The 14010-nt window shown below is 38.8% G+C and overlaps 1 protein-coding gene across 7 annotated transcripts in view; it reads right to left on the bottom strand.

The window, feature by feature from the left end:
• ankrd12 (ankyrin repeat domain 12) overlaps window positions 1-14010 on the bottom strand; it is a 178080-nt gene that overhangs the window by 97165 nt on the left and 66905 nt on the right. Inside the window, exon 1 of one of the 7 annotated variants that reach the window (XM_087986689.1) lies at window positions 7359-8728. The exons of 5 other annotated variants lie outside the window; for them this stretch is intronic. The gene's annotated coding sequence lies outside the window, so the exon portion shown is untranslated. Of the gene's footprint in view, window positions 1-5302; window positions 5326-7358; window positions 8729-14010 lie in introns of those variants that run through there. One more of the 7 variants, XM_087986691.1, reaches the window with a different exon arrangement.

The following is a 14010-nucleotide window of genomic DNA, read 5'->3' as shown; positions in this document are numbered from 1 at the left end:
AACTGGTTCCACAATTATCAGACAGGAGAGAGTACATTGCAGAGCCTAAAGCTGACACTACAGTACTGGATGAGAAACAAACTAAATAATAGGACAAGCTACAGAGATGATTATTAGTATACTAATACAGTGAGCAAATCGTAAAGGGTGCCTAAAAATACAACAAACACTGAAAATGACAGGACTGTGTTGAAAAGGTAGCAATTGCAGTTAGTTTAGACAGGTCTTCTCTCAAGTTTGAAACAAACATAACAATAGTCTTTAAGTAGACTGCAGCTTAAAAACGTGTTGCTGGAAAAGCGCAGGTCAGGCAGCATCAAAGGAACAGGAGAATCGACGTTTCGGGCATAAGCCCTTCTTCAGGAACTTATGCCCGAAACGTCGATTCGGTGTTACCAGGGGACTGGAGAGTGGCGAATGTTGTGCCCCTGTTCAAAAAAGGGAATAGGGATAACCCCGGGAATTACAGGCCAGTTAGTCTTACTTCGGTGGTAGGCAAAGTAATGGAAAGGGTACTGAGGGATAGGATTTGAGAGTATCTGGAAAGACACTGCTTGATTAGGGATAGCCGGCATGGATTTGAGAGGGGTAGGTCTTGCCTTACAAAGTCTTATTGAATTCTTTGAGGAGGTGACCAAGCATGTGGATGAGGGTAGAACAGTGGATGTAGTGTACATGGATTTTAGTAAGGCATTTGATAAGGTTCCCCATGGTAGGCTCATGCAGAAAGTCAGGAGGCATGGGATAGTGGGAAATTTGGCCAGTTGGATAGAAAACTGGCTAACCAGTCGAAGTCAGAGAGTGGTGGTAGATGGTAAATATTCAGCCTGGAGCCCAGTTACAAGTGGAGTTCCACAGGGATCAGTTCTGGGTGCTTTGCTGTTTGTAATTTTTATTAATGACTTGGAAGAGGGAGTCGAAGGGTGGGTCAGTAAATTTGCAAACGATATGACGATTAGTGCAGTTGTGGATAGTGAGGAGGGCTGTTCTCGGCTGCAAAGGGACTTAGATATGATGCAGAGCTGGGCTGAGGAGTGGCAGATGGAGTTCAACCCTGTCAAGTGTGAGGTTGTCCATTTTGGAAGGACAAATAAGAATGTAGAATACAGGGTTAACTGTAGGGTTCTTAGTGAGATGGAGGAGCAGAGGGATCTTGGGGTTTATGTTCATAGATCTTTGAAAGTTGCCACTCAGGTGGATAGAGCTTGTAAGAAAGCCTATGGTGTATTAGCGTTCATTAGCAGAGGGATTGAATTCAAGAGTCGTGAAGTGATGTTGCAGCTGTACAGGACCTTGGTTAGGCCACATTTGGAGTAGTGTACAGTTCTGGTCGCCTCACTTTAGGAAAGATGTGGAAGCTTTGGAGAGGGTGCAGAGAAGATTTACCAGGATGTTGCCTGGAATGGAGAATAGGTCGTACGAAGATAGGTTGAGAGTGCTGGGCCTTTTCTCATTGTAACGGCGAAGGATGAGGGGTGACTTGAAAGAGGTTTATAAGATAGTCAGAGGAATAGATAGAGTAGACAGTCAGAAACCTTTTCCCCGGGTACAACAGTGTTACAAGGGAACATAAATTTAAGGTGAAGGGTGGAAGGTATGGGGGGGATGTCAGGGGTAGGTTCTTTACCCAGAGAGTGGTGGGGGCATGGAATGCGCTGCCTGTGGGAGTGGCAGAGTCAGAATCATTGGTGACCTTTTAAGCGGCAATTGGATAGGTATATGGATGGGTGCTTAAGCTGGGACAAATGTTCGGCACAACATCGTGGGCCGAAGGGCCTGTTCTGTGCTGTATTGTTCTATGTTCTATGATGCTGCCTGACCTGCTGCGCTTTTCCAGCAACACATTTTTAAGCTCTGATCTCCAGCATATACAGTCCTCACTTTCTCCTAGTTTAAGTAGACTGCAACAAATATTAGACTTTCAGTATGATTTTCACTTATATAATGAATATACTTGAGAGTGCAAGTGAATAAATGACCACTTGCAAAGGTTTACTGGATGAGGCGAATACTATGTTCAATGTTTCAAGTTTTCTTTTCTTACAAACCGAAGCTTACGAAAAGTTCAGACGTGATCAATTTTGTAAACTTGTATCAGGCCAAAATAAACTTAAAACATACCTCTATTTGTAATGTTTTGGCCAATTCTGTTGAAAATATTTCACTCATAGTAACTAAGTACATCAAGAATGCTGCACTGTCTTGGGTTCGGAGGGTTAATCACTTAAAATTAAATATGTATACATTTACAGTAACCCACTATTTTAGAAGTGTTTATCAGGAAAAAGTTGCAATTAAAATTTTAATCATATCTAAATGGCACATTATTATTTTGGTTACACCCTATTTACGCTTACTTTCAATCAGCCTACAGCCAAATTTGAACTGCAAAAAATCCCTACTGGAGTGTTGGTGGTGTTTTTGCATCAAATTAATATATATTCCAATATGAAATCACAATTTTCATTTATAGTCATAGATCTTCCAAAAAGCCCAGGGAACTGAATTACCAGTTTATATAGGCAATATGCGAGTTTTGAGAAGATTTGTAGCTCAGGTTCTAATCAGAACTCTATCAACAAAAACAGAGTTAGACCCCATCTACCACCCCCTAAGAAAAAGAACAGGAAATAACATCACCACAGGAAATGACCTCGCCAACCCAGAGAAAACCAAACATATAAATAGAAAGCAGAAATAAACAGCAGTACTTCATCCAGAGGCCCACTGAAGATGTTACCTAATAGTGTGATGAAATGTCTGGAAACGAACCTTCCAAGCAAACAAACCTATATCCAGCAAGCAAACATACATCCAGGCAATATGCAGCCAGAAACATATTGGATAACGGTGCTAGCTAAACTGCTAGAGAGTACATATCAAGCAAATGCTTTGCATGTATACATGTGTTTCTTGGAATTTGATAAAACAAAAGGATTGGCAGCATATAAATACTTATTAATCTTTAGATATCAGTTTCTTCAGACTCTAGTGCCTTTTGTATTAGGTATATTTACTCATTCTATGTTTTTCCTCAACGTATTATCTCTATTAATATTAAAACATCTTTATTTGCTCATTTCATTAAATTTTACGTAGAAATGTTTCTGCAGTTAAATTTTGAATTTACTACCTTTAGTAGTGGCAGTTGTTTCCTTGGGTTCTACTGCTCTGAACAAGGGGAGTGTGTGCATCAATATCTACATGACATAATAACTTTAGAAGCCTAGAAACAGACATCATAATCTTCTCTGCACCATCTATCCTAGTGAGAACAAGCCCAAATTATTGCTATAACATCATACATTTCCTCAGCATTTGCTCTGTATCTTGCCAAGAGCTACCATACACTTTTTGGACTGTTGTGACAAGATCTCTCTTGTCATGATCTACCAGGTATGCCCTGTGATGGGTTCATAAATTGCAAGTTCGTACAAGGTCATTTGTAGCCCTCTTTTAGTTTGGAGTGCTTCAAATTTCAAATTTCAAAACAACCAGCTGCGCAGTCTTATGCTTAAACAAGATAAAGATAAACTACAAAACCATCACTTGTTATTCAAGTAACAGTAACCAAGTTATTACCTAAAAATACATATACAAAAATTAAAAGTAAGCAGGATATAAAACAATCTAGCAAATGATTGGACCTGCTTACAGGCTTTTAAGCAAGAAAACCCCAAGGAGACTATAGAAATAATTTTCAATTGTGAGGCAATGCTCTATATAACTGGTAGGATTAGGTCGAAAAGCATAAATAAGAAAGCTGAACTAAAAGCTCTAGACAGCCAGCCTGCTATGCTTAAGTAATGTGTTCAGACAAAGAGTATGTTGTAGAGAATTGGATAGTTCTATAAAGAGGAGTTGAGTTATGGAATACAGGTCAAGCAAGTTTCTAATTTATCTGCTGGGTTGGCGCAGGACTGTCAGCAGCATCCAAATGTAGACCAGAAGGACGTATTGGGCTGGATTGACAGGGATCTATCATACACCTGAGCAATGAACTGTATAACCAATCACAAAATGAAAAGGAATGACCTTCCAGTGCAGAATGTTGACAAGGCTAAACTGATAGCTGGAGTAAAAGATTAAACTGGACTAATTTGAGTTTAAAGGTTGGACTGAGTTTAAAGGCTGGACTGAGTTTAAAGGCAGAAGCTTATATTATTTGAAATCATCTTTCTTATTCTTTGAGCCTATTTAGTCATTACTGCTTGTGTTTATTTCATTCAACTTTCTACAGTAGAGATAATTTTGGTTTTCAATTTAAATTTTGGTATCATGTTACTATTTAACACTGTTGGCTTTTGCGTGTAAATCCAAAAATCTGGTTTCTTCAGTATTTTGGTAACATATTATAATCGTATACTCGATTTCAAAGGAATTATAAATTGAAATGGAAAGATTAGAGCTCAACAAATTGACCAAAATAAAATTCCCTATTCCGAGATAGATAGAAATAGATCATTTCGTACATTTTAAACAATTAGTACAAGCAACCTGCTAAATGCATTGAGTGCTTAGCTCAGTGGCAATCTCACTTTTTAGAGTCAGAGAACTATGAATTCTCGTCCTGATATGAGTATTTAATAACATAGGCTAATGCTTTTCTGCAGAACACAGTTTCTGAAGCTGAGACAAACTCAAGCCCTTTGTGAATTTTAAAGGGGGAGAATGCTTGGTACTTTTCCTGCTGGCATTGGTCAACATTCACTCAAACATCAACACAGCCAACTCACTCATCTTATTGCTGTTCTTGCATCAGCAAGCTAGTTGCTACATTTTCCAGAAAAACAGTGACTACAGTTTAAAAGTAATTCAGTCACTATAAATGTAGTGGGTAAAAGATTTGCAATGAAATAATCCATTTTTTAAAGTGACGTTACATCAATTAAAATCTGTTTTGAGTCACATTCACTATAAAATATAATGCAATTCAAAAAATCTCAAATACTGAAGCAGCTTATGCTCATTGGCAGCAAAATCTAGATTACATCAAAGCTTAGACTGATAAATCAAAAACAAATTGGAGATACCAAGCAGGTCTGGCAGCATCTGTGCAGAGAAAACAATAATTAACACTTCGGGTCCAGTGATCCTTCTTTGGAATAGTAAATGGCAAGAAACATTTATACCACACAAGTGCTTAGCAATGATCATCCCAAAGAAGAGAGAATCTAACCATTGGTAACATCATTGAATGTCAGGCAATGTGGAGTACCTCAATAACTACCCTAGGGTTACGAATGACTAGAAACTTACAAATCAGGGTTAAAGGTTAGGAATTCTGTGGCAATTCACTTACTTCAGACTCCCCAGTGCACGTTCACCACCTACAAGGGTTGAGTGTGTGGTGCTGGAAAAGCACAGCAGGTCAGGAAGCATCAGAGGAGCAGGAGAATCGACCTTATGCCCGAAACGTCGATTCTCCTGCTCCTCGGATGCTACCTGACCTGCTGTGCTTTTCCAGCACCATACTCTCAATTCGGATCTCCAGCATCTGCAGTCCTCACTTCCACCACCTACAAGGCATAGATCAAAAGTGTGATGGAATAAATACCACTTGCCTAGATGAATGCAGCTTCACCATTACCAGGCAACCCAATTGACTGGCACCCCATATATGATCTTCAACATTCACACCCTCACAACCGATGCATAGTGGCACCAATGTGTATCATGTATAAGATTCACTAGTGTAATCCATGAAGGTTCCTTTAAGTACATTTTTCAAACCCATAACCTCAACCAACTAGGATGACAAGGGTAGCAGATGCGTGGGAACACCACCATCTATGAGCTTCCCTCCAAACCACATACCAGTTTGAAATAGAACAAATTCACCATTCCTTCATTGTTGCTGGGTTAAGATCTTGGGGCATCTTCCCAACGGCAATGTAGTGTCCCTACAGGTGGCAGATAACACTAGCACCATACAAATGTCAGGCAATAAACATCTCCAGTAGAAAAAGACATTCTTCTCTCCCTGACCCTGTCACTGACTAGAAGCTTGTGTGAACAATACTAATACAGACACTACAAGCAGGACAAACATTAAGAACATTAGATATTCTACTTCATCATCAGTGTCATCTTCACTGCTTACAAGGCACAAATTAGGAATGTGATGGAAAAATAGCAAGTGCTGAAGAACAAAATTCAAGACAGTCAACAGAGAGCAAAGCAATCCACCTGATTGATGGTCCTACTGCTGGAATCAAAACCGAACGGCCATACAGTGTGGCTGCAGTATATATGGCAACAATTCACCTAGGTTATTTTGACAAGGCTTCCAATTCTATAACTTTCACCAATGACAAAAAAAACACATTTCAGAAATAACACTTTTAGTTCGCCCAAGTTGCATAAATTTTTGATCTGGACACAGATCAATATTCCTTAATTGTTGCCAGGTTAAAATTCCCCACATTTTGAGAGTACCATCAAAACAGGAATGTGCATTTATAGACAGCACTTGAAGTAAAGCCACAGATAAGTAGACACTCAACAACACTGCAAAAATACTAAGAGAGCTGACTAAAACTTTGGCAAAGCAGGAGGTTGTTAAAAAAAGTCTTAAAATTAAGATGGAGGACAGAGAGGTATAGGAAGCTAGTTTGGGGTCTAGAGGTAAAGCTACAGCAATGAAAATTGGGCATGCACAAGATGCTAGAATGTAGACACGAAGATCATGGAGATTTTCAAGATGCAGAATGATACTGCTCTCATATACATAAGAAATAGGAATATTAGGCAATTCTGCCCCTTGAGCCTGCTTCACGATTTAATACGATCATGGCTGATTTAATCTTGGCCTCAGCTCCACTTTCCTGCCCGCTCATCACAACGCATCAACCCATTACCAATTACAGATCTGTCCATCTCCTCTGGGGATAGGAATTCCATATATTCATGACCCTTTGAGACAACTAATTCTTCATCTCATTTAAATCTACTAACCCTTTTCCTTAAACTATGACATGTCATTCTAGATTGCCCCACAAGAGGAAACATCCCTACAATAACTTTTGTCAACCGGTTTCGCATCTTATATACCTCCATTAGATCTCCTCTCATTCTTCTAAACTCCAGAGTACAGACTTGAAGTGTCCAGTCTCTCTTTATAAGACAAAACCCTCATCTCTGTGAGAAAGTGTATAAGGTATGAGCATGTAGGGAAAGAGTTAAGTTTAGGGCTGCTTGACAAAAGACAAAAGCGTGACTTGGACCAGATAAGAACTTGCAGTAAACAATGAGGTACTAGAGGCAAGGGTAGTGAGTTAACGAGGTGAAAAACATCGATTATGTAATGCCAGTTAACAAGGTTAAGAACATCCATTGTATAATGCCAGATGGCTTACTCTTTACTGTTGATGCTTGCTGATTGTAACGGTCACCCAATCAAAATAGATGTTGCCTTATTTGGATGCTGCTCCCTGGTAATTGACTATAAAATTCCTTAAGAATCTGCTGTTCAAGAAAGTACCAAGAACTCATGTCTCTGTGCACATGGGTGATCGTTCTCTCTCCCTCCAGGGCCCGGAATAAAGATGAAGGAGGTAAAGCCATACTGTGATCTTGAGTGTATGCTTCAACTGATATGGGACAGGGAAGCAGAACAACATCTAGAATCAATCTAGTGAACTTTCAATGAACTATCTCCAATGCAACAAAATCCCTCCTCTAGAAAGGGGACTAAAATTATATGCACTAATGTCATGCACAGTTGCAACATTGCTTCACTATTCTCTAATCCTTTCACAATAAACGCCAAAATTCATTTGCCTTCTTTGTTAACTGCTGCACCTACATACTAGTTTTCTGCAGTCATCAACAATGACTCCCACATTTGAGCCCCAATTCATTTTTTAAGTTGCTATTTAGATAATAAATTGCCTTTCTTATTTCACCGACCAAAACAGATAGTCTCACACATTTCCTTTAAACTTTATCTGGCAAATTTTGGACTATTCATCTAATCTATCCATATCCATTTGTAAATTTCTTATTTTTTCATTGCAACGTACCTCCCTACCTATTTTAGTGACATTTGCAAACTTAGCTATAGTACTTTCTATCCCTACATAGTCTGTAAATAGTTGGGGCCACAAAGACCAAACGCTGTGGCATGGTCTAGTTAGATCTTGCCAACCAGAAAAGGAACTATTTATCCAGACTCTCTACTTTCTGTTGGTTAGCCATTTGTCTATCAAGGCTAATAAGTTGTCGCTAAACCAACGAGATTACCTGGTCATGAACTTTTATTGCGGCACCTTATCAAATGCCATTTGTAAGCCTCAAGAACTCTAGCACAACTAGTAAACACAATTTAAACTTCATTAAACCATGCTGACTCTGATAGATTGTGTTTTGACATTCCAAATGTCCTGTTATTATTTCCTTAATTATGGATTCTCACAATTGCCCAAATACTCAAAATGAAGTGGTCTCATTTCCTAGTTTTTGTCTCTGTCCCTTTTTGGATAAGGGCATTATATTAGCACTTTCCCAACACACTAGAAACTTTCCCACATCCATGGCATCTTGGAATATTCACAGAATCATAAATCCATACAGTGCAGGTACAGTCCATTTGCCCCAGAGTCTACACTGACTCTCTGAACAGCATCCCACCATGCTAGCCCTGTAACCATAACTAACCCATCTGGCCTGTACAGCATAAGGCAATTAAGTATGGCCAATCCACCTAACCTGTATATCTTTGGACTGTGGAAGGAAATTGGAAGAAACCTGAAAAAAAAACGCAGACACGAACTTCTCACAGGCAGTCACCCAAGACTGAATAGAACCCAAGTCCCCTGATGCTGCAAGGCAACAGTACTAACCACCGAGCCACAGTGCCACCCTATAATCAACGGATCCATTATCCCTCCTGCCACTTATTAAAGGTCCTAGAATGGAGCCCACCAGGCCTGGGGACTTGTTTGCCTTCAATCCTAATAGTTTTCTTGGTACTTTTCCCCTCGTGATGATATTTGCTCCAAGAACATCCCTTTCTATAATATCTGCATTACCTGTTACTATTGGGATGGTACTTGCGGCCTCCACTGTGAAAGTGAGACAAAATCTTGATTTAGTGACTGCCATTTGTGTTCTCCACTACTAGTTCCTCAGCCTTGTCCTCCAAGGGTCCAACTTTAATTCTGGCTGCTCTTTTTCTCACTAAAAAGGTTTGTGTAATCCATTTCTATATTTTGTGCTAGATTCCTTTCATAATTTCTCTTTGCTTTCTCATTACTATTATTTTAAAAAATAATCCTTCGTTGATCTTTAAAGGTTTTTCAATCTTCCAGCTTGTCACTTGCCTTCGTGATATGGTATGCCTTAGTTTTCTTTTTTATCACTATCTTTAACTTCCTTGCTTTACCATGGATGACTTTTCTTTTCAAAATATATTCAAGAAAGAAAGAAAGATTGTATTTGGAATCAACAGAGTATCGTCCTAAACATCAGCCATGGCTCCTCAACGGTCTTACCCTTTAGTTTTACTGTCCAATCCATTCCGGTGAAATCTGCCCACATGCCTTTTGCTTTGTAGGCCTAGAAGCATGCCCCCCATTTAGTTGTAAGGTGTCTCTCTTTATTTAAAAAAAACCATTTGGGATGTGAACATCATTGGCAAAGCCAACATTTATTGCCTGCCCTAATTGGCCTTAAGGTAGCTGCCTTCTTGAACTGTAGGTAGATCCACATTGCCCTTAGGGAAGAAGTTCCAGGATTTTGACCTAACATCGATAGAATGGGACAAAAACAAATTGCTGGAAAAACTCAGGTCTAGCAGCACCTGTGGAGAGAAAGCAGAGGTAACATTTCGGGCGCAATGACCCTCCTTCAGGACTGCTGACGAAATTCTGAAACTGGAACGTTGCTTTCTCTCCACAGATGCTGCCAGAGGGTGACATGGTGGCTCAGTGGTTAGCATTGCTGCCTCACAGCACCAGGGACCCAGGTTCAATTCCCGCCTCGGGCAACTGTCTGTGTTGAGTTTGCACATTCTCCCAGTGTCTACGTGCTCCGGTTTCCTCCCACAGTCCAAAGATGTGCAGGTTAGGTGAATTGCCCATGCTAAATTGCCCGTAGTGTTAGGTGCATTAGTCAGGGGTGAATGTAGGGGAATGGGTTTGGGTGGGTTGCTCTTCAGAGAGTCGGTGTGGACTTGTTGGGCCGAAGGGCCTGTTTCCACACTGCAGGGAATCAAATCTAATCTAAACTTTAACTTTTCCAGTAATTTCTGTTGTTGTTTCTGATTTATAGCATTCCTAGTTCTTTCAGTTAAATCGAAGGAATGTTGATATATTTCAATTCCGGATGGTGAGCAGCATGGAGGAAACTTGCAAGTGGTGATGTGCCCAATGCATCCTTGTCCTTTTAGGTGGAAGCAGTGTGGAATGGAAGATGTTATCTAAGGAGTTTTAGTGAATTTCTATAGTGCATTTTGTGGATGAATATCTCCACTGCTGCCCTTATGATGGACACAAGGCTGTTGTTGAAGCTGAAGACGATTGGACCCAGGACACTACCCTGAAGAACTCCTGCAGAGGTAGCCTAGAGCAGAGATGATCGACCTCCAATAACCCCAATCAGCTTCCTTTGCAGCAGGTATTGCTCCAATTGATTCTTTCAGAAGGTTATTGAAACAAGTACTGCTTTATTACACCCACCACTGAGACTAAATGAATCATGCTTTACAGCTGAAAATGCACATTTAAGGGGTTGCAGGGAAATTTAAGAGCTAACTGCCCAGGTCCTGTGGTCATGTAGCCTTCTGTAATTTATGATTCTATGAATCGTTTCAATATACATTCATTAACTGGTTGATGAAACCACATGACTTTATCCTACAAAATGGTTTCATGACATTTTTCCAAGAGTTTAATTACCAAGTCAATCTTTCTACAAAGCAGCTGACCTATTAATTACTGTATCTGTTAAAAAGAAATTCCAAAAAATTTTTAACAGCCATCTTTGTAAATGGAATGAACAGGTCTCGTATTTTTATTGGGAATTTCTTCTGCCAACATTTCTTTAATGGATGAAGTGAGGAGAAAGTCTCTACAGCTGCATCCTTTTTAACCTGCATTTGATTTTGAACTTGACAACAGAACTTTATTCATCTCATTGTTGGAGTCAAGGCTTTGGTAGTTGCCTAATTTTGAAGTTAAAATTACCATGTATACAAAATAGGATTTGTAAGCTCAAACAGATCTAACCCTTTTTTAACGTAATAAATGGAATATTGATTAAGGATTAGCATGGCAGCATTATAAACTCCCACATACATCTGCTCATGGAAGAACTGGATACTACAATGTTTGGGACTGCACAACTGCTGGGCTTTATTAAGCAATTATATTACTATGCTAAATAATTTAAAAGAATTGCATAGGAAATTTAGGAGGATAGGATAAAGTTCCTTTTACTTTGCTTGAACAGTGTGCTCTATTGGTAACTTCAGACAGCACCTTTATAGTACCAGTGAGACCTTTCTACTTATTACAAGAGGAAGTGTTTTAACTACCACCAGCAAGATTACCAATTAAAATTCAGAGCTTTTGCTATGGGCCCATGCCCTCTTGGAAACAGGTCAATATGATCTAATTTTATTTTCTGGGGCGCAAGCCATTTGTCAGGGTTTAAATTTGAATCCTTATCTCAAAGCTGACAGGATGAGTTGTAGCTTACAAAACCCATTCCCAAAGACGATATTCTTGGACGAAAAATTAGAAAAAAAGTAATGTGGCAATTGTCACAGATCTTAAAATAAAGCAACAATTAAAACAATTGCTAATTTATGCTGCAAGAATTAATAACATTAACAATTTTTGAGGCTGTGACTGAATTCCACTTTTGTGTTTTCTGACTAGCTCATTAAGCTTCAGCATGAGATGAGATGAGAGAAGCCCTATCAAATGGGAATGGCAAAACTGAAAACCAAAAACCAAATACAAGTCTCCACTTCTACAACCTAAATTTAGAATAAAAAACAAACATGTTTAAGTTCGTCAAGACAGAAGTTAAGAATTTTCTCAAAATAATTCTATTGTTGCCATTTTGGACAACTGATACAAACTCCTACCAGGCATTAATATTACTACACCTCAAAAAAAGCTTCAGAGATTTTTTATAGGAATTTCTTTATACTTCCCTGGCACATTGGTCATTTGGAAGTTGAAAAACAAATCCTGGCAGGGGAGACACTTCAGTCTCCAACAGTGCCCACTCCACCGTGGTTGGACTTTGGCTGATAGGGTTGGGATATCTGGTCGGCATGGACGGGTTGGACCGAAGGGTCTGATTCCATGCTGTTCATCTCTATAAGTTGCCTTCAAGGAGGACATTAGCATTTATTTGATCATCTGTCTAGTGAATCTGAAAAATATGGAGGAGAAATCATTGCTTGCATTTCTTGAGCTCTTTTATGTGTTGCTGACACACTGAACAAACCTAACTATCATAAAGGAACGTGAAGCTGACAACTGCTTTGCTCACCAGAAACTTTGTTGACATGCAGAGATCTTTACTGTCAAAGATGTTTGCTAATATAATTTGGAGGCTGAGATTTAGTGTTGGATCTCCTAGATAATTGTGTGTCTTCTGAGAGAGATGCAACAGGGTATAAGAAATGTTCAATATATTCTCTTTCAACATGATGAAATTGGACTGATCAGGAGTAGGTAGATTCAAATTTAGTTTTAGCAATATTCAAGAACAGACTGTCTACTGTTTATAAAATTGAAGAGATCAAGAATGGTCTTGCAAATCTGGTGCAAGGTGAACCTGACACCGCAGTCATCCAGAAACTACATTATGTCAATAGTGGTCAGTTTAATTTTGGCAAGGTTAGAGCCTTTGCCATTTAAACAGTTACTAACAATCGCAATAAAGGACGGTTGTTTTTGGATGAGGTAAATAACCACTGTCAAATAGATTTGAAATAGAGCAGGGGCTACAAAAGGCCTTGTTTGACATCAAAGGTTTTGAAGGTATTTTTCAGAGATCTCTCTTGCTCAGAGTTACAATCATATGCTCACAGAAGTTTCTTGGACATAATCAAGGCAGTGATACTGGCCTTAATTACCAAGATGATGCATTGGAGTTTAGTCTTCAGTATAGACTGCACATAGCCTTCCAGCATCAGCAGTACATGTTTTATACTTTGAATATTGAAAACTTTGAAGTGTCATGGATGACTTATTGAACTACTGTATTTACTCAGATTTTTCTTAAATGCACCTGCTACTGAACTGCTCCATGTGGTGATAAGTTTGACATTCTAACCACAAGAATAAAAAAAATTTTCTAAATTCCTGTTGGGTCCAAGTGACTGCATTACAAACTTTCAGTCTCTAGTTTTTTTGATTCCACAACTGAAAACATTTTCTCCACATCCAGCTTATCTATACTCTTTATTCTAAAGACTTTATCAGGTCACCTCTCATTTTTCTGTTCTTGAGAAAAGGGCCCCAGCATATTCAGTGCTTTTTCATTCAATAGCCTATTCATTTTAGCTTAATCCTTAATGTTATTTGGATTGTCTCCATGCATTTTTGCAATTTACAGACCAGGTCTGAATACTGTCATTTAAACAAGATTCCATGCAAGATTAATATAATATGTTTAATTTTTAAAAACTTTAATTATGGCTGATATACAAAGTAAGTACTTCTGGTTTAAAAATTATTTTTCATCCAGCTCTTCTTTTAACAAGTTCATGACCCTGGTTAGGTCATTAAAAGGTGAATTACGTAAGAAAGGCACATCCTAGGAAATTTAAAAAACCGAATTAGAAAGAGGTTGTACACAAGAAATGGATATGTAACACCATCCATTTGTGGGATGGAATGTAATTTATGCATAGGATAAATTAAAGTTTACTTAGTGACCAGCAAAATATTTGTGACTAGACCATAAAAAGTAGGAGCATAAATAGGCTATTTGGCATTCAAGAATGCTCCACCACTTTAAATGAGATCACAGTTGATCTAATGATCA

This window comes from Chiloscyllium plagiosum, unplaced genomic scaffold (genome assembly GCF_037043375.1).
Source record: "Chiloscyllium plagiosum isolate Xiang-an unplaced genomic scaffold, Cpla_swu_hap1 HiC_scaffold_4, whole genome shotgun sequence".
In the NCBI taxonomy this organism is placed as follows: Eukaryota; Metazoa; Chordata; class Chondrichthyes; order Orectolobiformes; family Hemiscylliidae; genus Chiloscyllium; species Chiloscyllium plagiosum.
This window is presented reverse-complemented; position numbering and strand designations above follow the sequence as displayed.